The sequence below is a fragment of the Kryptolebias marmoratus genome, linkage group LG12 (assembly GCF_001649575.2).
Source record: "Kryptolebias marmoratus isolate JLee-2015 linkage group LG12, ASM164957v2, whole genome shotgun sequence".
In the NCBI taxonomy this organism is placed as follows: domain Eukaryota; kingdom Metazoa; phylum Chordata; class Actinopteri; order Cyprinodontiformes; family Rivulidae; genus Kryptolebias; species Kryptolebias marmoratus.
The window spans coordinates 18,423,826-18,436,091 of NC_051441.1; the positions used below are offsets into that span (position 1 = coordinate 18,423,826).

The 12,266-nt window shown below is 39.8% G+C and overlaps 1 long non-coding RNA gene across 2 annotated transcripts; it reads left to right on the plus strand.

The window, feature by feature from the left end:
• The first annotated feature begins 328 nt into the window (after positions 1 to 328).
• LOC112450528 lies at positions 329 to 7,575 on the plus strand. 2 transcript variants are annotated; one of them, XR_003039174.2, is made up of 4 exons: positions 329 to 342; positions 421 to 558; positions 648 to 791; positions 6,954 to 7,575. It is a non-coding gene; the product is annotated as an uncharacterized LOC112450528 (long non-coding RNA). The 2 variants fall into 2 exon arrangements; XR_003039173.2 differs by having other exon boundaries at positions 337 to 558.
• The last annotated feature ends 4,691 nt before the right edge of the window (positions 7,576 to 12,266 follow it).

Below are 12,266 nucleotides of genomic sequence, written 5' to 3' on the forward strand. Positions count from 1 at the left end.
TTTGTGTTTTACTACTTGTTTTATTAGCAACTATATGAAAACTTCTGTTTAACTTGACACTGTTTGCTTTGTTTGCACTTGCAAAGTAAAGAGCATCAACATGTAAAAAAAGAAGTAAAATATTTGACACTTTCATGTATTAAAGTCTTTTTGCTATGAGATACAGTTAGTTAATACTTTAGCTCCCAGATTTGTTGTGAGGATCTGGAGTTTTGTCGCCGCCCTGCTGGCGTGGTCATGAACTCTCTCGTCGCAGCTGCAACCAATTCCCCTGATGAGCAGCACCTGGTATTTAAGGCTTTGGCTGGTTCCTGATCTTTGCTGGAGCATCGCACCTTCTGGGTCAGGATCTCAGCCACTGATTCTGACTAAAAGCTCATGGCTAAGCTAACCTTTGTTTTGTCCCTGCCTCTGCTTCAGGTCTGTGAATTACTCTATGGTGAAACTCTGTCTGGAACCACAGCCTTAACTTACCTTGTGCTGGATCTCCGTTGCTCCCCTCCTGTGTGGCCCCTGGATGCCCTGCTTCGTTTCCATGCCACACCATCGCTCGGATCTGTAAGGAAAAGACTTTTAATTTGCACATCAACCGCTCAAAGTACAACAAAGTATCAGAGACTCACCTTGCTCCTGTTTTGCCATTACAGATCCTCCTGGTTGCTGCACTGTAAATCTTGTCACCTGTAAATGGAAACCCACTTACCTTTTACCACATCTCCTTGTTCTGGTTTCCAGTACCACTCCTACAACTCTACTGTGGCACTACATTTGCGAAAAACTGCACACAACAGGTACAATTTCCTAAAATTTCAGTTTCATTGTGCGATTGACTGGCAACATTTGCATGACATGTGTACAAACCCGACCATTTAGTTACAGCTGAAAATGTGTACTTCTGCACAGTTTGTAGCCTCCATCTTGTCTCCAACAGTCGCAGGTCCAGTGACATACTGGTTTTGGTGTCAACTTTTTACAGGTTAAATAACAAGCTAAGTTAATAGTCATGAACTAAACTGTGATGTAAAGCTAGTCGTAAAAATTAAATACAAGTAATTAAAGCAAATTCTGATCTTGTCTTTACATGGAAACTACTCCAAACAATGGACAATATTAAAGAATTACTTAACCTTAAGTCAGGCTAAGTTCACACATGAAGCACATTTTAAGAAATATAAACCACTGAGCAAAGTGCTATAAAAGCTCTTTGGTCATAAAACATGTTCTCCACACCCAGGCCAACTTTACTCTGACTCTCCCTGAAGGCAGTTTAAAAAAGTAGGGCGAAGGAACAGAAATATTATCAGAGCCACAAAAAGGGACAGAGGATGGAGGACCAACATAGAAGTTTAAAAGAGATAAGGCTCAAAACAGTGTGTGACTTTCAGAAAAGGAATGAAAAAAGAAACTTCTGTCGAGAAAATCCCAGAGAACATCAACATGACCTAAATATAAAATAAAGCCAAACAAATATTTTAGGGCTGTTGCCCTATCAACTTTGAATTACTGTGTGGGAGCAGAGAAACTGGAGTTTTTTAATGGTTTTATTCTTTTATCACAGCTTATGAAGACAAAAAATCTGGTGAATGTCTCAGGTCTGATGTACAATAGTTGGTTAATAAAAGGGGCAGCAGAAGCAAATTATGGCAATATATGCACATGTAAATAAAATAATATTCACCGTAGATCACACATGAATGAGTCCATTTTATCTCATCTGGAGCCCATATCAATCCGGCCCTCGACATCCTCAAACAAAAGTAATACAGGAAATAAATAAAAGAAAACCAAGATTTTAGCAATGGTTCATGAAGAAAGCTAAAACAAACTCTATTCCACCTTTACAAAAACGAGCACTTTTTGACCAAAACCAACCCAAATGTTCCTTTGCCAAGTTTTTAAGGTTACGCTAAAAACTGTAGATGAAGTGTCAAATAAAGACTACAGGTGCTGGTCATAAAATTAGAATATCATGAAAAAGTAGATTGATTTCAGTAATTCCATTTAAAAAGTGAAACTTGTATATTATATTCATACATTACATACAAACTCATATATTTCAAATGTTTATTTCGTTTAATTTTGATGATTACAAATGACAACAAATGAAAATCTCAAATTCATCATATCAGAAAATTAGAATATTACTGAAGACCAATAAAAACAAAGGATTTATAGAAATGTTGGCCAACTGAAAAGTATGAACATAACAATAACAATAACAATTTGGAAACCGCTTTCAGAGTTGGCACTTTGTAACTTGTGGGAGGCTTTGCTGAAGGTGTTATCCTGCTCCTGCTGAGCAGCATCCCGAGCAGAACCTCAATTCACTGCTATGAAAGGACCTTTAAAGACTCACTAACAACAGTAGCGAAACGCCTGACAAGAAACAGATCAGAGTTTGGCCCGCTGACAGCTGAATGAGTCAGCACCACGCAAACCTGGAGCAGGCATTTACTCCACACACACACTGGTGTCTGTTTCAGAGCAGTCATTTTCATTCAAAAGCAGCCTGTCGGACAAAAACAGGACCAACCCCGTGAATGACCTGGGTCTGCCTGCAGACCTGAAATCTGTTTAGATTGGTTGAGGTGAAGATCAACCAACTCAGGTCCAAGACGAAGCTCATCTTTAGCTAAGTTATCTCAAGTGATGAAGTGAAGTCCGTCAAGTAACCAGTAACCAACTTCTACATCTTCACTGGGTAAAAAGGCCAAAAGAAAAAAAAAAATCCTTAAAACTTCTCATAAGCTTGAACTTCTAGCAACAAATGGTCGACAAGATGAGAGACTGAGCATTTTCAGTGTCTTTTAAAAGAAAAAAAAAAAGTTAAAACACAAGAATGACTCCTTAATTTGAAGCATACGCTGAACATATTTCTCACTGTCTGTATGTTTTTGGCCCTGATAGGCTCCCAAATACATCTTAAACTAAAAAAGAGAAGGCCGTGTGAGCATTTAACCTGCACTGTATACGACACAATCAGTAAAACGTGTAAAGCAGTGACAGTGCGTGCGGGCCCCTGATTCATGGATGTTTAAATCTAGTATATTTTAACAAACATCAAAAGCAAAAGTAGAGTCAGATGGTGTGACTGGAGGAACTGAACCTATCTACATATGTGGTGGATCCTATTAGTGGTTTGTGACTCCAGATTTCTCCTCACCAGCCTGGAGTTTTCTCTCTTGTTCTTCTTACAGTAGCTAAAGTCGAGCTAAACAACCTTTTTGATCAACCCGGCTAGAACCAAAAGGTTGTTCAAAAGAGAAGAAGTTTTTTGTCTTTACCTCAAACACTCTCTACAGATTCTCCCTCAGTCGTTTTCTTCAACTTCTTCAGCTTTCTCTTCAAAACCTTTGCGGGCTACGGGTACATTTCGAATTCGAAGAAAATGGGGAAAACACCCGAGTGTGCGATTGCCATGTCTGAATCTGTGTAATTCTGCGAATGCTTTGGTGATAAAGTGGCTGTAAGATAAGATATTTGGCCGTCCTTGATCTGCAACTTTGGCTCAGTCTTTGAAAAGTGGATTAAAAGAAGGGTCAGGAAGTGCAGTGTTATTTCTGATCCGTGGGGTGCTGACTTTGTAGTCTTTTAGGGCTTTGATGCCCCTCCATGTGTAATTTTCAAAGCGCCTATGAATGTTTAGCCTGTCCATCTCCTGACCTTCTTCGGTATCCTTAAATCTCTTTCAGCAGGCCAGTCGGAGTGCACATTCTTGATGCGCTGTGTCCTGCAGACAGCACTAGCACGATGACTTCCCTGAGTCTGTGGCTGACCTTCTCAGATGCTTTCACAAATTGGATATATCTTGTTTTTTTTCACATCCATATTCACTAACAGACTTTCTGTTAGATTTATAGAGTAGTTAAGTGATAATGGTCTATGCTACTGTGCTGTTCTGCGCTGTTGCCATTTCACACTTCACTGACTGGCAAGTATGTGTTCATTAAATATACCCGATGAAAGAAAGGAATGCTATCGGCAGGAGACGAACGAGATCATGGGATTATCAGCTGAGCCAGGCATAAACAGGGGACAGAAGTCGGAAAAGACACATTAATGTGTTTAACACATTGAAATATGATGAACTCCGGTGTGCGGGAAAACCACTTTTCCATCGATGAATCTGATGTTCTAACAATCAAATTCCAGCACAAAGTACTTATTTTTAAAGCAATGTCCTCAGCAACACCAATACAGGAACTACTGTACATAACACACTCCACAATTATTACCTACCTGAATGGCAGCCACATGGAAAAAATCAGCAAACAAGTCGTAAACGGTCCCACGAGTCATGTTACCTTTTTAGACAACAGCTCATGGAAGCTTTAAGCTGCTGCTTTTCTAACGGTGGGTTTCATTTGTATTCGAAAGTTGAACATTTCCAAGTTTCAAGTTGGAAAAATCCATTGGAACTTGTGTTAATAAGCCATGTATGAGATGATACAGGAAATAATATGTATTATTTTCTGGTGAGTAAAACGATTTTGTGCATGTTTTTCTCCCAAAAACGCATACAGAAAAGCAAGGCAGAGTGTCGGAGTCTTCTTCAGTTCAACACGTGAATTTAATGAGTTTATTTCATCTCTTCTGTCAGACTTGATGGAAACATTCGAATGATGTTTATGTCTGAGTATTATTTTAATGCCCTCAGGTTTTATTTTGTCTGTTGGGGTCGTAACTCTTCTGCAGAAAGCTTTGATGATCTAGTGGCCTTTTGAATATTTTATGGGTTTCGGCGAATGCCCCACGTGATCGCTGAGATCTCTGCGACCTTTGTTTTATCGGAGACATAAAAATATACAGAACGTGTTTCCGCTGGTTCAGTAAAATCAGCTGGGAGAGCAACAAACATGACTTGTGCGAGCTGCGAGAGGTTCAAGGACAGCTTCGGCCTCTGGACTCTGCGTCAGCGTTTTCGAACGTGTGACTTTTGGAAAAACAGCTCTTGCCTCACACTACAAGAACACGAAGATATTAATCTCTAAGGAGTGAAATGCAATGACCGAGCTGTTTGTGGGACCCTGCTGCCTCTGTATGTTCTGTATACATCATATTAGATAGAAATCCTGGGACACGTCCAGCTAAAAACAAGAAACTTGATCCAAGTGGCAAAACTGCGAGGGTGTGTGTTTTGGCATCACCTAAAAAGGGCAGAAAACAAGAGAAGGAGCTGATGAAGACAGAGACGAGTCGAACAGAAATAACTTTTAACCAGACGCTTTCTCTGGAGATTATTTTTACCCGCTGATTAAAAACGTTTCCGAGAAATTCTCTTTGAAAGCCCCGACAGCCACACTGCTGAGGAGGACAGAAAGACGTGGGAGGGTTGTTAGAAGACACAACAGTCATGCTTTTTTAAAAAAAAACTATGATGATGCTGCTTCAGAGAAATAAATGGTGATAGATGAAAGGTCAGACATGAAATCTTTTTGTAGATTAAAGTCATAAACATTTTTGTAGTCACGTCACTAAAGCATTTGATTGTTTATTAAAGCCAAAGTGGACAAGGTGCAGATTTATACAAAAATGAATAAAGACATGTTAATTATGAAGTTCTTTGTGAATAAAGTCAGATGTTATTTCATCCCGCGGCTGTGTTTTCTTGCAAGTAATGCAAAGAATGATGTTACGCATAAACAGCAGCAAGAGAGAAGTGTGAAACCAAGAGTGTGGACGTTTGAGCGGACACGCGGCGGGTAAAACACCTGTAAACGACATGAAGCAGCAGGCGGCCTCGTGTCTCCACGGTCCGCGGCGTGCACCCCTCACCCGGCAGATTCCTGTGAAACAAGACAAGATGAGGCCGCTGAGGTTCAGGACGCAACCAGCTGGTGCTCCCTGGGTCGACGCGATTAAAGGCCCTGCATTTTCCCCCAAGGAATGCGTGTCACTGTGTCTTAGACCGGTATCGTATTTTGTCGAGACATGACGGAGTTGGAGCCGTTTCGGTCAAACCTCGAAAACTCATAAAAAATCCACCCAGTGGTCCTTGAGACGTTTTGCAGACAAACAGGGTCGAGACGAAAGGATTGAAAACAAATGGTTCAGGCAAAGCTCTTGTGCAATGATTAGCGCATGTGTTGTGAATGACTCACAGCTACAAATACTAATTTTTATCACAACATCCATAACATTGACTTCAATTGTTGCCATTTTTGTGTTTGCCAAAGCCAGTCAGCTGTGGTGGCCATCTTGAATTGGATTGACTCCAAAAGGTAATCGGTTGTAGCTGTATGTCTGATGATTACTTTCTGAGAGGTTTGTTGAAACCCATCCAGTGGTTTATGGGATATTTTGCTAACAGTCAGATAGAGACGATGTTGAATGTTTAATGGGAAAACGGGGTCAGTCTCAGCTACAACCACAGCAGATTTTAGGTCAGTATCTGTAAAATTGATTGAGGCGTAGGTATTTTTGTGTGTGTGTTTTTTAGGGTCAGTCAGCTGTGGCGGCCATCTTGAATTTGATTACCTCCAAAAGTTAATCAGTTTTAGATGGACGATCAATGATTATTGTCTGAGGGTTTTGTTGATATTCATCCAGTGGTTCATGAGACGTAGCAGACACGTAAATGAACACACACGCACAAAGTTCATGTGTATTAAAATGTGCAACACATTTATGAGACTCACAGCTGTTTCATGTTGTTTCTGAACACTGGTTCAGAAACAATTGTTTGAAAAACCTGTTTTTGAACATGACTGACGAGGAGCTTGTGAGGATTCCAGCGTATTCTGTTTTTATGAACCCTTCCTTTGTAGCTCCTGAGTGGCTTAATTACCTCCAGCTGTCAGCAGTGACAGCTGAGCACCTCCTGGGTTTTTAAGAACCAAACCAGAACTCTTCACTGGAATGTTGTATACATCGTGGTAGACCAACCTAAAGCCTCAGTGAAGACCCTTGTATAAAAACCAACTTATCCTGCGCTCTCTGTGTGTTCCCCACAGTCCTTGTGAAACCTGCTCTGGATTTCCACCACCTGTGTTCCCTGTGGTCCAGAAGTCAACTCTCGCTTCTGCAACATCAAACTCTGGATTACTTCTGGCTCAGTATCTCCACAGCTCCTCTGGTCCATCCCTGACAACAAACTACTTACCTTTACTCACCTGAGTCATCTGTTTTCTGAAAACCTAACTCTGGCTCTGAACACTAGCTGGAAATGTGACAGAGCTTTCCTCACTGTAGAAAACAGCATGAGCTCATCTGTTGTTGCAGACATAAAAAATAACAAAATAAAACTCCTCAATTTGGAAGTGTTGTGGATATTTTCGCTTCTATGTATTAAAGCCATAGATCATATCTTATATAATGGAGTTCTGTGAAAAGGTTATGAGCTGGTAATACTGGGTTTTAGCCGTTGCAAATAGCTATTTATATGATTTCAATATAGAGAAAAAGAGTTTAATTTTGACCAGATTGATGAGCTAATGACTAGTCTGAGCAGAGCCAAGACCAAAGTGGATCGTTGCTGATTTAAAATAACTTGTATCTCAACAATTTAATTGCATTTCATCCAGTTTTATAAACTTTTTCAAATTAACTGCTAGTAATTTTGCATATTGTCAGTAATACATATGTTAAAAGAATCCAAAAAGTTAAAAGATGAAACTGGACTTCTACTTTTAGACTCCTAATTTTTTAACTACAGAATGTTTTTTTAAACTTTGTTTTGGATTCACAATGACCTGGATGACTGAACCAGCACATTTCTGAAAGAAGTGACCCAAGCTGCAGTGGAAGTGCTACAGCTAGCTGCTGCTCCATGTAAATACCTATATAATGCAATATAGACTGTGATTTAAAGGTTTATACAATAAAGTTTCCATGAACCACTATGAAAGTTTAGAGATTGATTTTTTTAAGACAACAGCAATCCACTTTGGTCTTAGCTGCATTGATTCACTCATCAGTTTGGTCAGAATTAATCTTTGTTTGGTTATCTACAACAGGTAAGATATTAACTGTTCATAACCTTTGCATGCTGATCACTTTGAAGGAGGTGAATTAATGCTTTAATGTTAAACAGCAAAGAACTCTGCGTTGTTCCAGCTTACTTTGGATTTGTTTTTTACTTATTTTTTTTCTTCATTTATATATTTTTTTTCCGTTCACACAATTCAAACAAAATGAAGCACCACTAGGCAAGGATGTGTGCATTATTATTAAAATTCAAAGGTAGAATATTCTTATCTTGGCTGAAGATTTTTACCCAAACAATGTAGCTTTTTTTTCAAAATATAGTTTACAATTTCCTCTCCGCTGTGAACCATTTTAGAACACAATCAACGTTTAATGACGTCAGGATCATGATTTAAAGAGACAGCACAGAAAAATGGCCAAAACAGCCCCAGTGTTGTATTAATTTGAGTTTTTCTTACAAAAAATAAGCTCAATTTATGGGTGGATGGGTGGTGCAAACACATCAGAAAGTCTCTGTTTTTGGTAAATATCTGGAGTAGTGAGAACAGGGCCGGAGTTCCTCCATTAATTCCTGATCCTAATGGCCCAGTGTTATTAGCAGATCGCCTTCCTGCGCCACGTTTCCTCCCATTTAGCTGCGTCTGTGGAGCTCCTTCTGCCTGCACCTGTCTTACAGGCAAAAAGCCTCAAACTGGAAAAAAAAATTAAAATAAACAAAGCTGAAATATTTAACTTTTTTCCCCAACATTTTTGTTGATACACATGTCAGTGCCTGATTTGCTGCACTGCTCGTCAAAGCAGTGTGTGTGTGTGAACAAAAAGCCATACTGTGTATGTAAACATCATCATCCCGCAGCAAATTCCTCGCACTGTTTAGACGTAAGATTAGGGTGAATTAGGATCCTCCTTTGGACAGTGAAAGAATTTAACGAGCGCAGAGATATGGCTGATGGGAATATGAGAAGCACCAGTCTGACCATCTGATACAGCAGCCATTGTTGTTTGTTTTAGCCCCCTGAACTGAGCAGCGTGCCTCTCCTCGCTGACATGAAGCTTGGAGTGTTACGTCCCAAAGGGCCGCAGAAGTCTGGAAAATGTAAATACAAAGAAAAAAAAAAGTAAGGAAATCATTTATCATCTCAGCTGCAGCTCCAAGTCATGGCAGAGCTGTTTGTAGTGGAAGAGGCAGCTGGTTTACATTGAGCTGCCTGAGCTGACCCGATGAGTGTTTTCAGTTTTAAAGCAGAAAAGACGAGCAAGACGGGTCCTGTTCGGGCTTCGGTAATATGAAAATTAGAAAAACAAAACAACAAGGAAGCCTTGGATTTATTGGGATAATTCAGCAATCACGCAGTTGTTCTGTTTCTTATTTTTCCTGTGCGTAATTTGCCATCTCACCCCGTCTGCATGCTTTATCTAGGCTATTCGTAGTTCAAAATATTCATCTTGTTCAGGAGATCCGTGCTGTGACTTTCGGTTTATGTAATTTCTATACTTTTCAAATTATTTAACTTTATTTACAAATATTTTCCTCATAGAGAAACATAGAGATCTCCTCAATTCTGGCAAAAACAATCTTCTCATTGAAATCTTCCTACGCTACTTTTAATTTTCAGCTACCACTCTGCTCCGTTTAGCTTGTAACGAGCATTTAGCTATCCTTTTGCTAATTCAGCTTTTAACTACCGTTTTCCAACTTTAAGCTAGCTTTTGGTACACTGCTCAAAAAAATAAAGGGAACACTCAAGTAACACATCCTAGATCGGAATGAATGAAATATTCTCATTGAATACTTTGTCCTGTACAAAGTTGAATGTGTTGACAACAAAAATCATCAATGGAAATCAAATTTATTGACCAATGGAGGCCTGGATTTGGAGTCACACACGTAATGAAAGTGTAAAAACACATTACAGGCTGATCCAACTTTGATGTAATGTCCTTAAAACATGTCAAAATGAGGCTCAGTATTGTGTGTGGCCTCCACTTGCCTGTATGACCTCCCTACAACGCCTGGGCATGCTCCTGATGAGGTGGAGGATGGTCTCCTGAGGGATCTCCTCCCAGACCTGGACTAAAGCATCCGCCAACTCCTGGACAGTCTGTGGTGCAACGTGACGTTGGTGGATGGAGCGAGACATGATGTCCCTGATGTGCTCAATCGGATTCAGGTCTGGGGAACGAGCGGGCCAGTCCATAGCTTCAATGCCTTCATCTTGCAGGAACTGCTGACACACTCCAGCCACATGAGGTCGAGCATTGTCCTGCATGAGGAGGAACCCAGGGCCAACCGCAGAAGCATATGGTCTCACAGGGGGTCTGAGGATCTCATCTTGGTACCTACCTCTGCACATGGAGGGCTGTGCGGCCCTCCAAAGAAATGCCACCCCACACCATTACTGACGCCACTGCCAAACCCGTCATGCTGAAGGATGTTGCAGGCAGCAGATCGCTCTCCACGGCGTATCCAGACTCTGTCACATGTGCCCAGTGTGAACCTGCTTTCATCTGTGAAGAGCACAGGGCGCCAGTTTTAGATTGAGCTAATCTTTTGCAGCTTTAAGCTAGTGTTTTATTTTCTATCTTTAGCTTTTATTTAGCTTTTTAGCTAGCATTTTTAACTACATTCGGCTATGCACTAGAGTTTTGCTTCTTTCAGTATCTTGGTGTTTTTAACTTTAATGACCCAGTTTTAGCTTCTTCATCAGATTTCACTCAAGTCATTCAGTACTCAGCATTTACGCTGCAATTTTGGCAGAAAATGAAATTTCTCTAATTTTGATTATTTTTTTATTTATTTGCAAATTATATGAAGTCAAACATTCTGTCAGCTTTAGCTCATATGTTAATATATTTGCATTCCTGCAAGTCCGAACAGCAACAGATGCCTGCTTTACCATTTTCATAATGTTACTATTCTGTCACAATACTTTAAAGACGTTCTGGTAATCAGGATTATTTTTAGTCTTGGAGCCCGTGATGTATGTTTCTGAAAAGACCTAAAACACTGATTCACCCAGCCACACCTATTTTAAACAACATTATTTGTCACTTCCGATTATCTTTGTGAACTTTTCCCTTCCCGTCGTCTTTAGAAAATATGCTGCAGGCCTTAACTGAAGCAATAGATTTTTGTCAGAAACAAAGAGTTAACAAGACAAAACATGAAACATCCTGGATCGTATGCAGTCAAATAAAAGTCAGAGCATTTATAAGAGTCTGTGTGCTTTTATTTGTATTTTCTGCTCTTTTTAAACCAGGGGTTCTGCAACCTGCGGCTCTGGAGCCACATGTGGCCCTTTGGACCCTCTGCTGTGGTTCTCTGTAGCTTTGACCAACAATAACATAGAAATAAATCATGTTTAAATTTGTAACTAGGATATGAAAAGTTAGTTTACCTGTCCAATTGTTGTGCAATATGTGAACAAAACATCTGTGACAGAATGACACAGGAAGTAAAGGCCTGTTAGCCCCTTCATTAATCCAACTTCTGGTAAAATCAAGTGGGATTTCTTTTCCTCTATCAGAAAATTAAACATTTTGAAACACGTCTGAGTCCAAATGCAGTACTGCACACGTATTACAACGTTTCAGGCTCATAATTATAAAATGTTAAGAAAAAATGTGCCAAGACTCCCTGCTAAAACTGAGAATTAAAGTAAACGAAGATGTTTGCTTTCATTAGAAGGAAATAAACAAGTCAGAATTAAAGGTTCATTTCAATGTTTGCTCTAACTCTGGTTTATTATTTCAAAATGGAATGCTTATAATAATATTTTCAGCGAATGTAGAAAGACCTGCTTCGTTTAGTGTTGAAATTCAATCAAAATGTGAATACAGAAGAACTTTATTTATTCCTCTTCTTAATGTGTGAAAAGAAATGTCAGTAATTTATTATAGCTCTTGAAAGTCAAAGTGTAACAAACTAACTTTTTATATAATTATGGGTTGAGTTTATTTCAAATTTCAAGTGGGTTTTGTGGCTCTGGACTCATTTTATTTAGTAGAAGGGGGAAAAAAAGCAAAAATGGCTCTTCAGATTGTGAAGGTTGCAGACCCCTGGTCTAAACTATTATTAGTCACTCAGGCTTTTTGTCTCCCTCCAGCAGCATCGTTCAGACCGGACCCTTGAGTTCAAACTCTAGGTGGCATTACCAGCTTAAAATCTAAAGCCAATTTATCCCTCAGTTATTGGTAAGATGAAGCCAGGAGTAGCTGGGTCTGACATGTTCATCTGTCTCTCTGAGTGGCCCATTCAAGCCTGGAGGAAGTGTCTGGTTTTCCGGCGAAGGAGACACCCACAGGCAGCGTGGGCTCAGTGCAGCTGGAAGGTATAAAAG